This window comes from Elephantulus edwardii, unplaced genomic scaffold (assembly GCF_000299155.1).
Source record: "Elephantulus edwardii isolate Elephantulus edwardi_28Jun2011 unplaced genomic scaffold, EleEdw1.0 scaffold00042, whole genome shotgun sequence".
In the NCBI taxonomy this organism is placed as follows: Eukaryota; Metazoa; Chordata; class Mammalia; order Macroscelidea; family Macroscelididae; genus Elephantulus; species Elephantulus edwardii.
In genome coordinates, this window is record NW_006399792.1 from 4,702,028 (window position 1) to 4,717,435 (window position 15,408).

The 15,408-nt window shown below is 40.1% G+C and overlaps 1 pseudogene; it reads right to left on the reverse strand.

Annotated features, from left to right (window-relative positions):
• Positions 1-394: 394 nt before the first annotated feature.
• Positions 395-15,408, reverse strand: part of LOC102875768 — a 43,032-nt pseudogene continuing 28,018 nt past the window's right edge.

Sequence of the window (15,408 nt, forward strand, 5' to 3'; positions counted from 1 at the left end):
CACAGAGAGAAAAGCAAGAGGAGGAAGCAGGATGCAGCATCTCAATAGTGATCCTTGTGTTTGATTTCTTCAGAACTCCAAAGCAAATATACCAAAATAATAACTGAATAATTATGTCAGGTTCATGGATATTTTTATATGAATCTCCCAAATTGTTTGTATGCTTGAAAGACAGCTCAATAATACAAGCAATCAAAAATCTTTACTAATCCTTTTAATTTGATTATTAATTCCATCTTGAATGTTTTGGAGGTATTTGAGTCTTAAAACTGGAAATTTTCTTTTTTTTAATAATAATTTTTTTATTTTAATTGTGATTTTTAAGGAATTTATAGTTTATTAATCCTCTGGTTAAAAGGCTGCAGTCATCGCAGGTCAAGTCACTAAAGAATGTTTACTCGTTTTTGGTAGCTCCCACATTGGCCTTTGCATTCCCTGACTTTCTTCATCCTGTTCTTGGGGGCCTTGTGCTGTTGCCTTGACGTCTTTTTCATCTCATCCAGACCACGTCGTGCAAGCCCGTGTTTGGGTTTGTTTTTCTTTGCATAATCCAAGGAGTCATAAATCATGCCAAAGCCCGTCGTCTTGCTACCACCAAAGTGGGGTTCTGAATCCAAACACACAGATGACATCTGGTGTATTCTTGTACATTTTTGCTATTTTTTTCTAGAATTTCCGTCTTAGAAACTGCTGCCCTCCGAGGGTAGGGTGAAGAGCATCAATAAACCATTTGCTTCCACCACAGTAGTCAGTTGGCCATGAACTTGCTGGTCTGGATAGTCACCGTGTATGATGGCAGCTTTCACTCATGCAGGGGGAGGGAGGTAGCTAACTGTCATTTTAATGAAAGTTTACAGACAAGTTGGATTTTTATTCATTCATTGTTGCACATTTTTCTCCGTCCCCTTTCCTTTCTCCTCCCCTAGATCACATTTAAAATAAAAATCAGTCATTGTTGCAAAAACTGGGTGTTTTAATGGATATTATTCCTTCTAGCCTATGTTTGTGAAAATCCATATGACTTTAGGAATCATTTTTGTTAACCAAAGCAAAAAAAGGTTAAAGAATATCATTGTAGTATTTTTTTCTGAATTAACTTTTAAGATATGATTAGAAGTTTGAAAGGCAGTTTTCCTAAGTTCTATTACTCAATCCTTCCATTTTTTACCTGGAGAGTAAGTGGTTTGCCTTTGGCACACAACTGTTTAGCACAAAAATTCTCTGAGAAGCGAGAACGCCACCTGCAAGTCCTCCCATTGCTATGTTCTGCCCTGCAGTTCTTCGAGGGTATTTTGATGTCATTCTATTAGGAAGTAGGTGTACAGGTGTGAAATGACTTCTCCAATCTTATCTTTCTTCCACTCCCACACTTTTACACCCTGTATCTATGGGAACTCATTTTTCCCTTTCACCTTCAACCGTACACCTTCAAAAAGAAGCTGTCAGCTTTGCTTCCCAACTAAAGAGCAATTAAATATTTGAACATTTCTCCTGAACAGAACTCAGAGTCTACGGTGACTGTTTAATCTGACCAATCTCCTTTTGACAGCCCAAATCAGATTACCTTTCTCCCTGGAATACTCTTCGCAACTCCTTCACCAATGGATAAATCAATCTCACTGATTTCTCTTGGCTTTCACAGCTTATCTTTGACCAGGTCTGAGGCAGGATTATTTTAAGCTGCTTTGACAACACAGGGGAAACCAGGCTGTAAATACAATTAGTGATTTCTTTCTTCATTTTCTAGGATCTATTTGTTGTCCTGGAGTTTGAGTGCTGGGAGCAAGCAAAGAAGGGCAGCAATAGAGACAAAGGCAGAACAGGTTTCAGAACAAAGAGCGAGACCCATTACAAGGAGTTTCTATCTATTTGTAAAAGCAATTGAGCAATGGTATACCTGGCATCTCTGACACCCAGAGGGATTAGCATCCCCTACTCTATTCAACAAAGTTATTCCTAGTAATAAACATGAAATGGAATGAATAATAGTGGAACATATATAGAGTTAACTTTTGTATGCAATTTCATGCATATAGCAAAACTAGAATGACTACAACTACTAAATGATATGAAATGAGGATTGTGTTATTTTCTTGATGTGCTTTTATTTTGTCTGACAATAATTATTATCTATAAAAGAGGAGCAAATTTCAATGTTAAAGATGTTATTTTTATTCAGTGGAAGCAGGAGTGGCATCCACTTCCTAAGCAACATGCCTCTGGAAACATTAATAAATGTTAATAGTTGTTGAGGGGCTCCAGGCCTTTTGTTTATAGGGTCACTATGAGTCATGCTTGACTCGAAGGCAAGCAACAACAACATTTTTATTCAAAGTATTATTTCATATAAGGAACTCAAATTTGCGCTTATGAAACAAAAAAATGGTACATTTGACAGTTTATACTTTTTCATTGTTTTACAAAAAAGAACTCCAAAGTGATTGTAAAGAATGACAAAATTCAAATAATTCAGGTTGCACCTCCTTATCTTTACACAAATTATGTCCCCATTGTTTATCCTTTATTTACTCTTTAAATGCAGAAATATCTATCATCCTAGGGGTTGAAGACACCAACTCTGCCCTACGCAGGGCTGAAGGATGCTGAACCTTTACAAGCGAATGCTGACAATTAGATATGTAATGAGTGATATTACTTGTATCAGAGGTTACTTACATAAAGCAAACACCCCATGGGGAAATCAATGTTTATTAAAGGATTTATTTCTCTCTAGATGTCATCAAGTCAGAGCTGACACATAGTTGAACCTCCAGTGGGTTTTCAGAGTAAGCCATATTTCAGAGTAATTTCACATTTCAAGGTAAATGACACAAAAGGAGATTGTCCATCTTCCTACCCCACATAGACTGGTGGATTCAGTGTGCTTCTCTTTGGATTAGTAGTGAAACTCCTTGGCCACTAGGCCATCAGATCTCCCTGTTACAGAATAAGCAATAAAACCGTACTAATTTGAAGTTTAGAACAGTATTTTATCATTGAGATTGTTGAGAATTACCAGTTGCATGGTGATCTTTGGTTGGGTGGTTGGTTATATTATTACTTTTACTATAGCTCATACCCTCTCTGATCACCTATAACCAGTGTAGACCTTTATACTTTATCATTAATCCACAACAGTAGATGAACCGATATCTTGAGGTGAATTGATATCTTTGTTTTTCCTGATTAGAGGAAAATTAATCTTACAATGGAGATTGCATACCAATAGCTGTATGTACATTGATGAATGTACTGACTGGAAGAGGTCTATATTTGTTCCCATCCCAAAGAAGGGTGACCCAACAGAGTGTGGAAACTGTAGAACAATCTCATTGATTTCACATGTAAGCAAAATTCTACTGAAGATGATCTAAAAACGACTGGAACACCACATCAGCAGAGAACTGCCAGAATTCCAGGCTGGGTTTAGGAGGGGTTGTGGTACTAGGGATATTGTAGCTAATGTTAGATGGATCTTAGCTGAAAGCAGGGAGTACCAGAGGAATGTCTATCCGTGTTTCATTGACTATGCAAAGGCTTTTGACTGTGTAGATCATAACAAACTGTGGCTGGTACTCTGAGAAGAATGGGAAAACCAGAACACTTGATTGTGCTCATGAGAAACCTATACTTGGACCAAGAGGCAGTGGTCAGAACAGAGCAAGGAAACACTGCATGGTTCAAAATTGGGAAGAGTGTCAGGGATGTGTCCTGACTCCATACTTTTTCAACTTGTATGCAGAACAGATTATCCAGGAGGCTGGGCTCTATGAGGAGAAATGTGGGGTCAAGATTGGTGGAAGATCTATCAACAATCTGCGATATGCAGATGATACAACCCTGCTTGCTGAAACTGAGGAAGACCTGAAGCGCTTGCTGCAGAGGGTCAAGGACTGCAGCCTCCAATATCGATTGAGGCTCAATGTCAAGAAGACAAAGATTCTCACCACTGGACCAACTGGCAGCATCAGGATGGATGGTGAAGAGATTGAGATTGTTCACAGCTTTAGTTTGCTTGGCTCCACAGTCAGCACTCTTGGCACCAGTAGCCAGGAAAGTAAAAGGTGCATTGCTATGGGAAAGTCTGCTGTTAGGGACCTCTCCAAAGTACTGAAGAGCAATGGTGTCTCTTTGAAGACTAGGTGCATCTGATACAGGCCATGGTCTTTGCTATCACTTGTTATACATCAGAGAGTTGGACAATGACTAAGGAGGATGGAAGGAGAATTGATGCCTTTGAGCTGTGTTGTTGGAACACTGAAAATTCCAAGGACAGCAAAAGAACACACAAATATGTCATGCAATATATGTATCTAGAGTGCTTCCTGTAGGCAAGGATGATGAAGCTTCATCTCGCATACTCAGGCATGTTAGTAGGAGAGGTTATATTTTGAAGAGGGACAATATGCTTGGAAAGGTGAACAGTCAAGCAAAAGAGAGGAAGACCCTCAATCAGATGGACTGACCCAGTGACTGTTACAGTGATCTAGAGTGTGAGGAAGGCACAATAGAGGACAGGGTTCAGATCAATTGTTCATAGAGTTGCTATGAGTCATACTCAAATTGATAGCACCTAACAACAAGAACAATTTCTTCCCATATGACAAAAGGAAGCTGTCTTGCTATCTATACCCTAGGGTTCTAGACATATTTGAAATTCATGTTGCTGCCTATAACTTCTTTGTTATAAAATATTTTTAAAAGTCATTTCTTTTTGCTTTATTAAAATACATAACAGATGTGCTCAAATTAGTTTATAGTGAAAACAAAAATGAATATAAAATGGGTAAAGCAAATATAAAACAGGTTGACGGAAACCTTGTACAGAATTTTTATGACAAAGATTAAAACATCCATTTTTAAATGTGATGGCCTCTGGGAACATTCCTGAGCTAATTAAAAAGCTTCCTGGGGTAGGCATGAATGAGCGGGACTGGCAGAGAACAGGCACTTCGAAGAGTGTTCAAAGGTGTGATATCTTTTACAACAGCAGCTCTCAATCTTACAAGGTCACTGGAATCACCTGAGGACCATCATAATACACTGATGTTTAGGTCTCACTATTAGAGATTTTTATTTAATTGGTCTGAGAAACAGCCTGGTTATAGGATATCTTTGCAGTCTCCTCACTCTGACTCTAATATGCTGCCAAGAGAGAGACCTATTGCTTTAAGAAAAATACATCTATGTCCTAGCTCTTAAGTGGCAGCTAGAAAATTTCTGTTTAGTAAAGTCTTAGATGTAGAACAGTGAAGACTAAAGAATATCTTTTTTCGGTGGCCTAGTAGTAAGAATCTGAAATGCAATCCCAACAGCAATAGGTTAGAATCTACCAGCTGCTCCATAGGAGTAGGATGGACAAGCTTCTCGCATGCATTTACTGAAAACCCACTGGAGGGTCAGCTATGGGTCAGTTCTGACTCAATAGCAAAAAATAGAATGATGTTGCCATTGTTGTTGATATGTTATTATATGCTGTCGTGTCGCCTCCAACTCATAACAACCCTATGTACAACAACCCTAAACCCTGCTATATCCTGTGCCAATCTTATTGTCTCTGACACACCTACCCCCTATGACCCCAGTCAATGAATCAATCCACCTCATCAAGGGTTTTCCTCTCTTGTCCTGTTCCCCACCCTCCCAAGCATGATGTCCCTCTTCAAGGACTGATCCCTCCTTGCACCATGTCCGAAGTACTATACTATACCATTCTCCAACACCATGGCTCAAAGGCATCAAGTCTCCTTCTATCATCCCTAGTCATTGTCCAGCTTTCCCATGCATAGCAAGTAATTGCAAAGACCATGGCCTGGATCAGGCACATTTTAGTCTCTAGACTAACATCATTGCTCTTTAGTATTTTGGAGAGGTGTCTGACAGCAGACTTTCCCAACGCAATTTGTCTTTTAATTTCCTGGCTGCTGGTGCCAAGAGTGTTGATAGTGGGGCCAAGCAGACTAAAGCTGTTAACAGTCTCAATCTTTTCACCATCCATCATATGCTTTCCATCGGCCCAGTGGTGAGTATCTTTGTTTTCTTGATGTTGAGCTTCAATCTGTATTGAAGGCTGCAGTTCTTGACCTGCAGCAAGCACTTCAAGTCCTCCTCACTTTCAGCAAGCAGAATTATTTCATCTGCATGATGCATACTGTTGAAAAGTCTACCTCCAATCCTGATGCCACATTTCTCCTCATAGAGCCTAGTGTCCTGGACAATTTGTTCTGCATGTAGCATTCAGAAAGTAGGAACAGTTAGGAAAGGAGGAATGAACATAGAAAACACAAGAAGTAGGATGAGAGATTTTACATTGTAGGGGTTGCAATCAATGTCACAAAACAAAATGTATATAAACTGTTTAACGTAAAACCAATTTATTCTATAAACGTTTGTCTAATATGTGTATGAATTGTTTAAAGGAAAGCTGATCTTCCCTGTAAACCTTCAGTCAACTCACAATAAAATAAAGCACCCACTGCTAATGGGCTGATCCCAACCTCCTGAGGTGATAAATGCTCCAGAGGAGACTGATCATTTTTCTCCTATAAAGCAGTTGGTGGATTTAAACCACTGAGTTTTGTTTAGCAGCACATACACAGCCCGCCTACTCATCGACATTCCATCACACAATCTCAACTCAACTCATTGTCATCAGGTCAGTACTGACTCCAGCACCCTCCAGCAGGCTGCGACTGGAAATGCCCATCTCTCTTCTGTGGAGCCACTAGGGGAACTGAACAGCTAGACTAGGAGTTCTGGTGACATAGTCTATCTGGAGTTGTGCTTCTCACCAACGATAGAAAGTTAAAAAGAGAAAGGCTTTGTTCCTGGGCCACAATTGATTGACAGCATCCCACTATCCACACCCACCTTTGGACTCATCATGACTTCATACTAAGACTCTTTTACTCTAACACAAGAACCACACTTAGTCATGGAACTGAAACCGATTCATTCTGCAACAAAGCAGGATTCCTATGGTCAACTTTCATTCAAGGACTCCACATAAACCTGAGGTTTTCTCAGAATTGCATGTAATCTGAGGCACTTCCTGCCCAGTCTTCCCTCCTTCACTCTTTCCATGCCCAGGGTTCAGATCTACATCACAATCTGAACATTCTCCTACACCCTCCCTCACTGGCCCCCAATGAAATGTTTGCACACCTAATTTCATCTTTATTTCTGCTTCACAGGGGACCCAAAATGACACAAGAGTAGCATTATTTGATATTCAAGCAGCTAAAGCTCTTCTAGAAACTTCATTTCCTCCTATAAAAAGCACAAATTATAAGGGTTAACGTAAAGATAAATAAAGTATGCTACCTGTAAACAGGATAGCTTGTTTTCAGCTCTGAATAGAAAGTAATAAATATCAACGTCGCTTCTCTGTTTTTATGAATAAAGTAGCCTTCACTCGTGTGAGTATTTTCTCTACTTCAAAAAAAAAACACATTCTTAGCACTCTGATGGTTTGTTGTTGTTGTTGTTGTTGTTGTTGTTATGTGCCATCGAGTCGTTTCCGACTCATAGCGACCCTATGCACAACAGCCCTAAATCCTGCTCTATCCTGCGCCAACCGCACCGCCTCTGACACACCCATCCCGATTACCCAAATCACCGAATCAATCCATCTCATAGAGGGTCTTCCCCTCCTGCACTGTCCCTCAACCCTCCCAAGCATGATGTCCCTCTCCAAGGACCCGTCCCTCCTGGCAACATGTCCAAAGTATGTCAGACGAAGCCCCAGAATCCTTGCCTCCAAGGAGTAGCTTGGTTTAATCCTCTCCAAGATAAATCTGTTTGTTTTCCTGGCAGTCCAGGGTACATTCAGTACTCTTCTCCAGCACCACAGCTCAAAGGCATCCACTCTCCTTCTGTCCTCCCTAGTCATTGTCCAACTCTCTGATGCATAACAAGCGATTGCAAAGACCATGGCCTGTATCAGGCACACCTTAGTCTCCAGAGAGACACTGTTGCTCCTGAGTACCTTAGAGAGGTCCCTAACAGCAGACTTTCCCATCGCGATACGCTTTTTGATGTCCTGACTGCTGGTGCCAAGAGTGTTGACTGTGGAGCCAAGCAAACTGAAGCTGTGAACACTCTCAATCTCTTCGTCATCCATCCTGATGCTGCCAATTGGTCCAGTGGCGAGAATCTTTGTCTTCTTGACATTGAGCCTTAGTCCATACTGAAGGCTGCAGTCCTTGACCCTTCGCAGCAAGTGCATGAGGTCCTCCTCAGTTTCAGCAAGCAGGGTTAGTGATAAGAAATTGTGCTGTCAACCCAAAGGCATGTGGTTCAAATCCACAAGCTGTTCTACTGGAGAAGGATGGACAATTTCCTTTCATGTGATTTACTGCCTCTGAAAACCCACTGGAAGATATGCTATGAAGTAGGTCTGACTTTACAGTGCATAATAACAACAACAACAACAACAACAACAAAAATGTACTATTTATAAAACACAGTACATAATAGATGGGATAACGAATATAAAAATTTGAAGGCGTTTTTAAAGACAAATGCAAAGTAAAGCTTATAATAAATGCATGTTACCATATAATATGATATTTTTCAGCTGGCCTGAGTTATAGGCATGGAATAAAAAAGGAGTTTGGGTGAGGATATTTTTCTTTTCTTATATATATTCCATACAAACAACAACAGAAAAACAAACCCTACTGCCACTGAGTTGATTCCAACTCATGACAGCCCTACATTGGATTTCAGAGACGGTATCTCTTTACTGGAGAAGACTGCCCATCTTCCTCCCATGGAGCCACTGCTGGATTTGAACTGCCATCCTTACCATTAACAGACCAACACGTAACACACTATACCACCAGGGTTCTTTCTACTGCATATGTGTACTTATTAAATATTATGTATGAAGACTTATCTGTTAAGCTTATTCTCAAATGCAAATGAATAAGCTAGGGAAACATGATTGCTGTCAATGCTGCAGGTTTATTTCTGCTCAGCTTCAATTAATTTATTTGCAAGAACTCATTTGTAACCCATGCATATCAAGACAGCTTGTTGCCTACAGAAACATGCAAGCAAATACCTAAAAGAGATCATGCAAATAAGCGAACTGTACTGTCACAAGAAGTGGAGGGAAAGAATGTGGGCAGAGAGAATCACATTGTATGTTGTTCCAAAATATAAATTAAAATTAAAAACTGATTTTTAAATACAATCAATTCTGCTATAAGGCAACATCGGCATTCCTAGAAACTACTGAACAATGCAAAATGCATAATAAAAACTACAGAGAAAATCAGATTCAGGGCACAACACTCAAAACCAAGAAGGAAAAGATAAGAGCCTAATAAATGTGGGAACATAGTTCTGTTTCTGTGAAATGGCTGTGAAATACACAAATACTATAATAAATATGGCACTTTACCTTGAAAAAGTCCATACATTTGCAGAAGGATTATAGGCTGATTACTGTGAAGTGATGGAAGAGAGTTATCTAAAATGGGTTTGAAAGTCCCAATACCAGATCTGTGATCCACAGCACATGGCTAGCCAAGGTAACAAGGAGATATTTGACACATTTACATGTGCACATCTTTGCTGCACAGCTGGGCTATGCTGGCTGCAATTTTTAGCATGCACCTATGGGAAACCAAACGGTGCAAAAGCAAAGGCAAAATCTGTTTCACTCAGGCAGTTCCTTGACATAATACATCAAGTTTTCTGAAGCAATTTTACATTTTCAAAATAAATGTCATAGTAGACCTTCCTGTATACTGTAAAGTAAAATTAAAAATAAAACCAAAATAATACTTTTTTCCTTGAAAGATGATACTTTGTTAAAGATTTAACAGAATGCATCATTGAATTGACCACTTGTAATAGATTGATCAAAAGAACTAGTTTCTGATCCTCGGAATAAAATATTTACATGTTGTTGTTGTTGTTATGTGTCGTCGAGTCACCTGCGACTCATAGTGACCCTATGTACAACAACCCTAAACCGTGCTCTATCCAGAACCAATCTCACTGCCTCTGACACACCTACCCCCATTACCGTAGCCACTGAAATCAATCCATCTCATTGAGGGTCTTCCTCTCCTGCACTATCCCTCCACTCTCCCAAGTATGACATCCCTCTCCAAGGACTGGTCCCTCCTTGCAACATTTCCAAAGTATATCACACAAAGCTTCAGAATTCTTGCCTTCAAGGAGCAGCCTGGCTTCACCCCCTAAAGGACAAACCTATTCGTTTTCTTAGCAGTCCATGTTATATTCAATACTCTTCTCCAACAGCCCAGCTCAAAGGCAATAATTCTCCTTCTATCATCCCTAGTCATTGTCCAGCTCTTTGATGCATAGCAAGTGAATGCAAAGACCATGGCCTGTATCAGGCACACCTTAAAATGTTTATATAAACTAAATTAATATAGAAGTATGACAGGGACAAGAACATGTTGTGCTACTGTTTTATGAAGGATTTTTTGTTTTGTTCTTTTTAATAACTACATTAGTTTATTTACAAAATTTGAATACATTGTTTCCCAGACCAGATTCTTTCAATTTCCCATGTCTGATGAGTTTTCAAAGAAGCTATTGCTAATAAAATTATTTTATGCCATCATGGATTGAATTGAATTTAAAATCATTATAACCTCCTTCCCCTCTGTGTATGAATAAGGAGCTCTATAATATTGTGCTGCTAACTGACACACTCACTGCCATTGAGCCAGAACTGACTCACAGCTGACACTGCAGCAGGTTTTCAGAGGCTGTAACTCACATGGGGAAAGGTCGTCCATGTTTCTCCCTTGGAAAAGCTAGTGAATTCAAACAACCCACCTTTGGATTGCCAAGTGTTCAAATCTACCAGGGATTTAAAGGTGAAAAGTGCTTAGTTTCCTCCTACAAAGATTTCAGCCTCATGAACCCAGTGGAGAGTTGCTATGAAATGGAATCAAATTGATGTCACTGAGTGAGTTTATAGGTTCTCTTCTGCAAATAGGATTTATTTGTTATGCTCATGTAGCCATACGATTGTTTTCACTGTTGGATGCCTTCAATTCCAAACCATCTCATACCTGACCCTCGTGCAGGTTTTCAGAGACAGTAAATTGCATGAGAGGAGGTTGCTTCTCGTCCTTCCCCTGCAGAGCTGTTGGTGGATTCAAACCAAGTACTTTTGGGATTGTAACACAGCTTCTCACCACCAGGACACTAGAAGTGTAGAGTAAATCTTAAGTCAGTCAGTTTTGAGATGATAAATGGTAGATTAGGCAGAAGCAAGGAACAATAGATGGTGGAAAATAGATGCCACTTAAAGATCACCAAGAAATCCAGAAACACAAGCTGAACACAGAAAAGAAATAGATCCCAAAAGGCAGATGTTCCACAGGAGAATGATGGGCAGTCTTCCCACAGGTGATTTACTGCCTTGAAAACCCACTGGAGGGTCAGATATGATGCATTTCCAACTCAATAGCAGTTAACAACGAGAGAGAAAGAGAATAGATAGATAATAAGACATATAGATGATAGATATACAGATAGATCATACATACATACACACACACACACACACACACACACACACACACACACAGAGCTGGATTCTATGAGAAGAAATGTGACATCAGGAAATGTAAAGGAAGACTCATCAATAATCTGCGTTATGCAGATGACACAACCCTGCTTGCTGAAACTGAGGAGGACCTGAAGCGCTTGCTGCAGAAGGTCAAGGACAGCAGCCTCCAATATGGATTGAAGCTCAATATCAAGAAAACAAAGATTCTCACCGTGAAGAGATTGAGATTGAGATTGTTCACAGCTTTAGTTTGCTTAGCTCCACAATCAACACTCTTGGCAGCAGCAGTCAAGAAATTTAAAAGACAAAATGCATTATTGAGAAAGTCTGCTGTCAGGGACCTTCCCAGAATACTGAAGAGCAATGATGTCAGTCTGGAGTCTAAGGTGTGCCTGATATAGGTCATAGTCTGAAACCAGTTACTTGTTATGCATAAGAAAGCTGGACAATGACTAGGGATGACAGAAGGAGAATTGATAACTTTGATCTGTGGTGCTGGAGAAAAGTATTGAACATACCACGGACTGTTAAGAAAACAAACAGGTTCATCCTGGAGAGGGTGAAACCAGGCTGTTCCTTGGAGGGCAGGATTCTGAAGCTCTGTCTGATATACTTTGGACATGTCACAAGAAGGGACAAGTCTTTGGAAAGGGACATCATGCTTGAGAGGGTGGAGGAACAGCATAGGAGAGGAAGATCCTCAATGACATGGATCAATTTAGTGACTGAGGTGGTGTTTCAGAGAAAATAAAATGGCACAGGATAGAGCAGGGTTCAGAGCTGTTGTACACAGGGACACTATGAGTCACAGGTGACTACGACACATAACAACAACAACACATGCATTAAACAAAATATGTATAAATGATAAAAATATTGATATTTTAAAAGGCATGATCCATAAGAAAAGAAGGGGAAGGCAAAAAGGGGGGGAAAAGAAGGGGAAGGGGGAAATCCTCACTGGCGTAGTAGAGGTCTGTGGGCAGACGTGGGGTGAAGGGATGGGAAATGGTAAATGAGGACTTGAAAAGATGGGCTGATAATAGACATATAGAGCACCAATAATTATGTGAAATATGTATATTAATGACTGTGTAAAACACAAAATACATGTACAAATCATGATCTATATGAACAAGTACATGCAAACCAATAAAAAATGATTTTTTTAAAAGTTTAATTAAAACACCAAAAGAAAAAGCTCTATTTCCAAAAGGTTCACATCCATGGGAAAGGAGGCTAGAACTTTAATATTTAACTTTGAAATACACAATCCAAACTATATCAGTGATCCTAGACTCTAAATCTTATCACTATAAGGCATTCATTTCTTAAAAAAAAAAGAGTAGAACTAAATTTTAAAGTACTTGCTGATGTCTCTCCAATGGTTAACAAGTCCAGTTGCTAACCACAAGGTTGAAGGTTCAAGGTCACTCATAGGAACCTGAGAAGACAGGCTGCCAATCTACACTTGACGAATCAACCACTGAAAATCCTGTGGAATACAGTCCTGCTCTGGTGCACACGGTGTCACTGTGAAGTGGAATCAGCTCCACAGTGCCTGGTTACTGGTCACCCTATCTCTACGACGAGGATTGCTGCCAGGTGCTGCCACGTACCCTATCACTCACGGGGACCCTAGGAACTAAGATCTAAACTTTTCCCTATTATATACCATCCTCAGGATCTTAGTCACGTTCACATCCATTGAGCTAGCCATTGTGCCAATCCATCACATTGAAGGTCTTCCTCTTTCTCTGATCCTCTACTTTTCCCAGCATGATGTCTTTTTCCAGGTGTTGGCCCTTCCTGAAAACATGCTCAAGTATGTGAGACGAAAGTTCCACAGTAGGGGTGGTGGTTGTTACATTCCATCGAGTCAGAACAGATCCATAGCTGACACGCCACCAGGTTTTCAGAGGCATTAAAACTCACAGAGGAGTTTGCACAATTATTATTTTTTTTTTCCCCTGCAGAGCAACCAGTAATTTCGAACCTCATGATTTTGGGTTGGTAGCACAGCTCTTTACCACTAGGCTACCAGAGCTCCATATGGGCGTTAAATTAATATTCATATAACAGAATGTTACAATTAAAACTTTACCTTCATATGGCATTTTACAAAGTTGCCAAATCCTTTCGCAAGTATTACCTCATTTGACATAATTTCACCCTCCTGTGTCAATGTGCACTAAGAATCATTTTCTTATTCATTCACCTTTTTTCTATCCATGTTATTTGAAATCATTGCAATGTACTTTTAGAAAGCCAGACTCAACCAAGCATTTCCAGAAACGTGTTACATTAGCCATCTGAAGAGATCAGTTACAGCTAACATATGTAAAGCACCTGGGGAAACTTCTGCAGCAGAATCTAAATTGATGAGGCATCAGCTAAGTCATTCAACTGTTGAGCTTCTCATTACTTAAAACACATAAACCTTTGGAGGTTTTTTGGTTCGGTTTGGTTTTCTCGTTCTAAAATATTAAATTGCTTTCAAGAATAGGCTAGTAAAGGGGACCACAGGGAAAAGATCCAATCAAGTTTCGTTAAGGAAGAATAGAACTTCATTCTTCCGTTTTCATTAAGGAAAGAGGGGGAAGAGGGAGAGTGGGAAAGTTGGAGAGCGGGAGAGTGGAAGAGAGGAAGAGAGAAAAAGACAGAGGGTGGGGAAGAGAGAGAGCACAAGCGTGAGCAAGAGAGCAGAATATGCAGTGAGTTACCTGACTGATATGTTTCAGGAAAGAATTAGAGTTAGACATGTTGTGTTTTCTTTTGATTTTTGGTTTGGTCTTATCTACCCCATCCTTTTAGTTCCCAGTTATATATAAAGTGCAGGTATTCATCTCCTTCACCACATCCAAAATCTTAAACAACAACTCTGTCTCTATTTAAAATTTGGAAGTTCAGTCCAAGGAAGTATTAAGAATCAAAGGATGCTACTTGAATCAGGAACACAGAAATAGACACGGAATATAGTGTCTTCATAACCCTGAAGGTTGAAAATCTTAGGCTATGTGGGTAGTTGATCTCAGTGGTTTCCAGAAGTTTACATTTCAGTCTAGCCTGTGACTCATAGTGACCCTATCTATGTACAACAGGTCTAAAGCCTGCCCTATCCCAAGCCAATCCACTGACTCCAACACATCTACCCCCTTTATCCCAGTGACTATGTCAATACATCATATCTGGGGTCTTCCTCTCCTCTGTCCCTCCACCTTTCCAAGCATGATGGCTTTCTCCAAGGACTGGTCCCTCCTTACCAAGTACCCAGAGTATGTGAGACAGTGCTTCAGAATCCTTGCCTATAAGAAGAAACTTGGATTCACCCTTTCCAAGATGTTGTTGTTGTTATGTGCCGTCAAGTCGCTTGCGACTCATAGCGACCCTATATACAACAGCCCTAAACTCTGCTCTGTCTTGTGCCAATCACACTGTCTCTGACACTCCCATCCCGATAACCCCAGTCACCGAATCAATCCCCCTCATAGAGGGCCTTCCCCTCCTGCGCTGTCCCTCCACCCTCCCAAGCATGATGTCCTTCTCCAAGGACCAGTCTCTTCTTACAACATGTCCAAATTTATTCTCTTGGCAAACAACCAGTGGTATGTTTAACATTCTTCTCCAGCAACCACAACTCAGAGGCATCAATTTTTCTTCTGTCATCCTCAGGCATTATCCAGCTCTTTGATGCATAGCAAGTAATTGACTTTGTACCAAGACTAGGAAGGAAAACCTGTTTTTTTTTCCTAAAAACCATGCAATAAAGTTGCATAGATTATAGCAGTCCATTTCAAACTATTCATGGGAATGGTACAGAAGCAGGTTGTATTTCAGCCTGT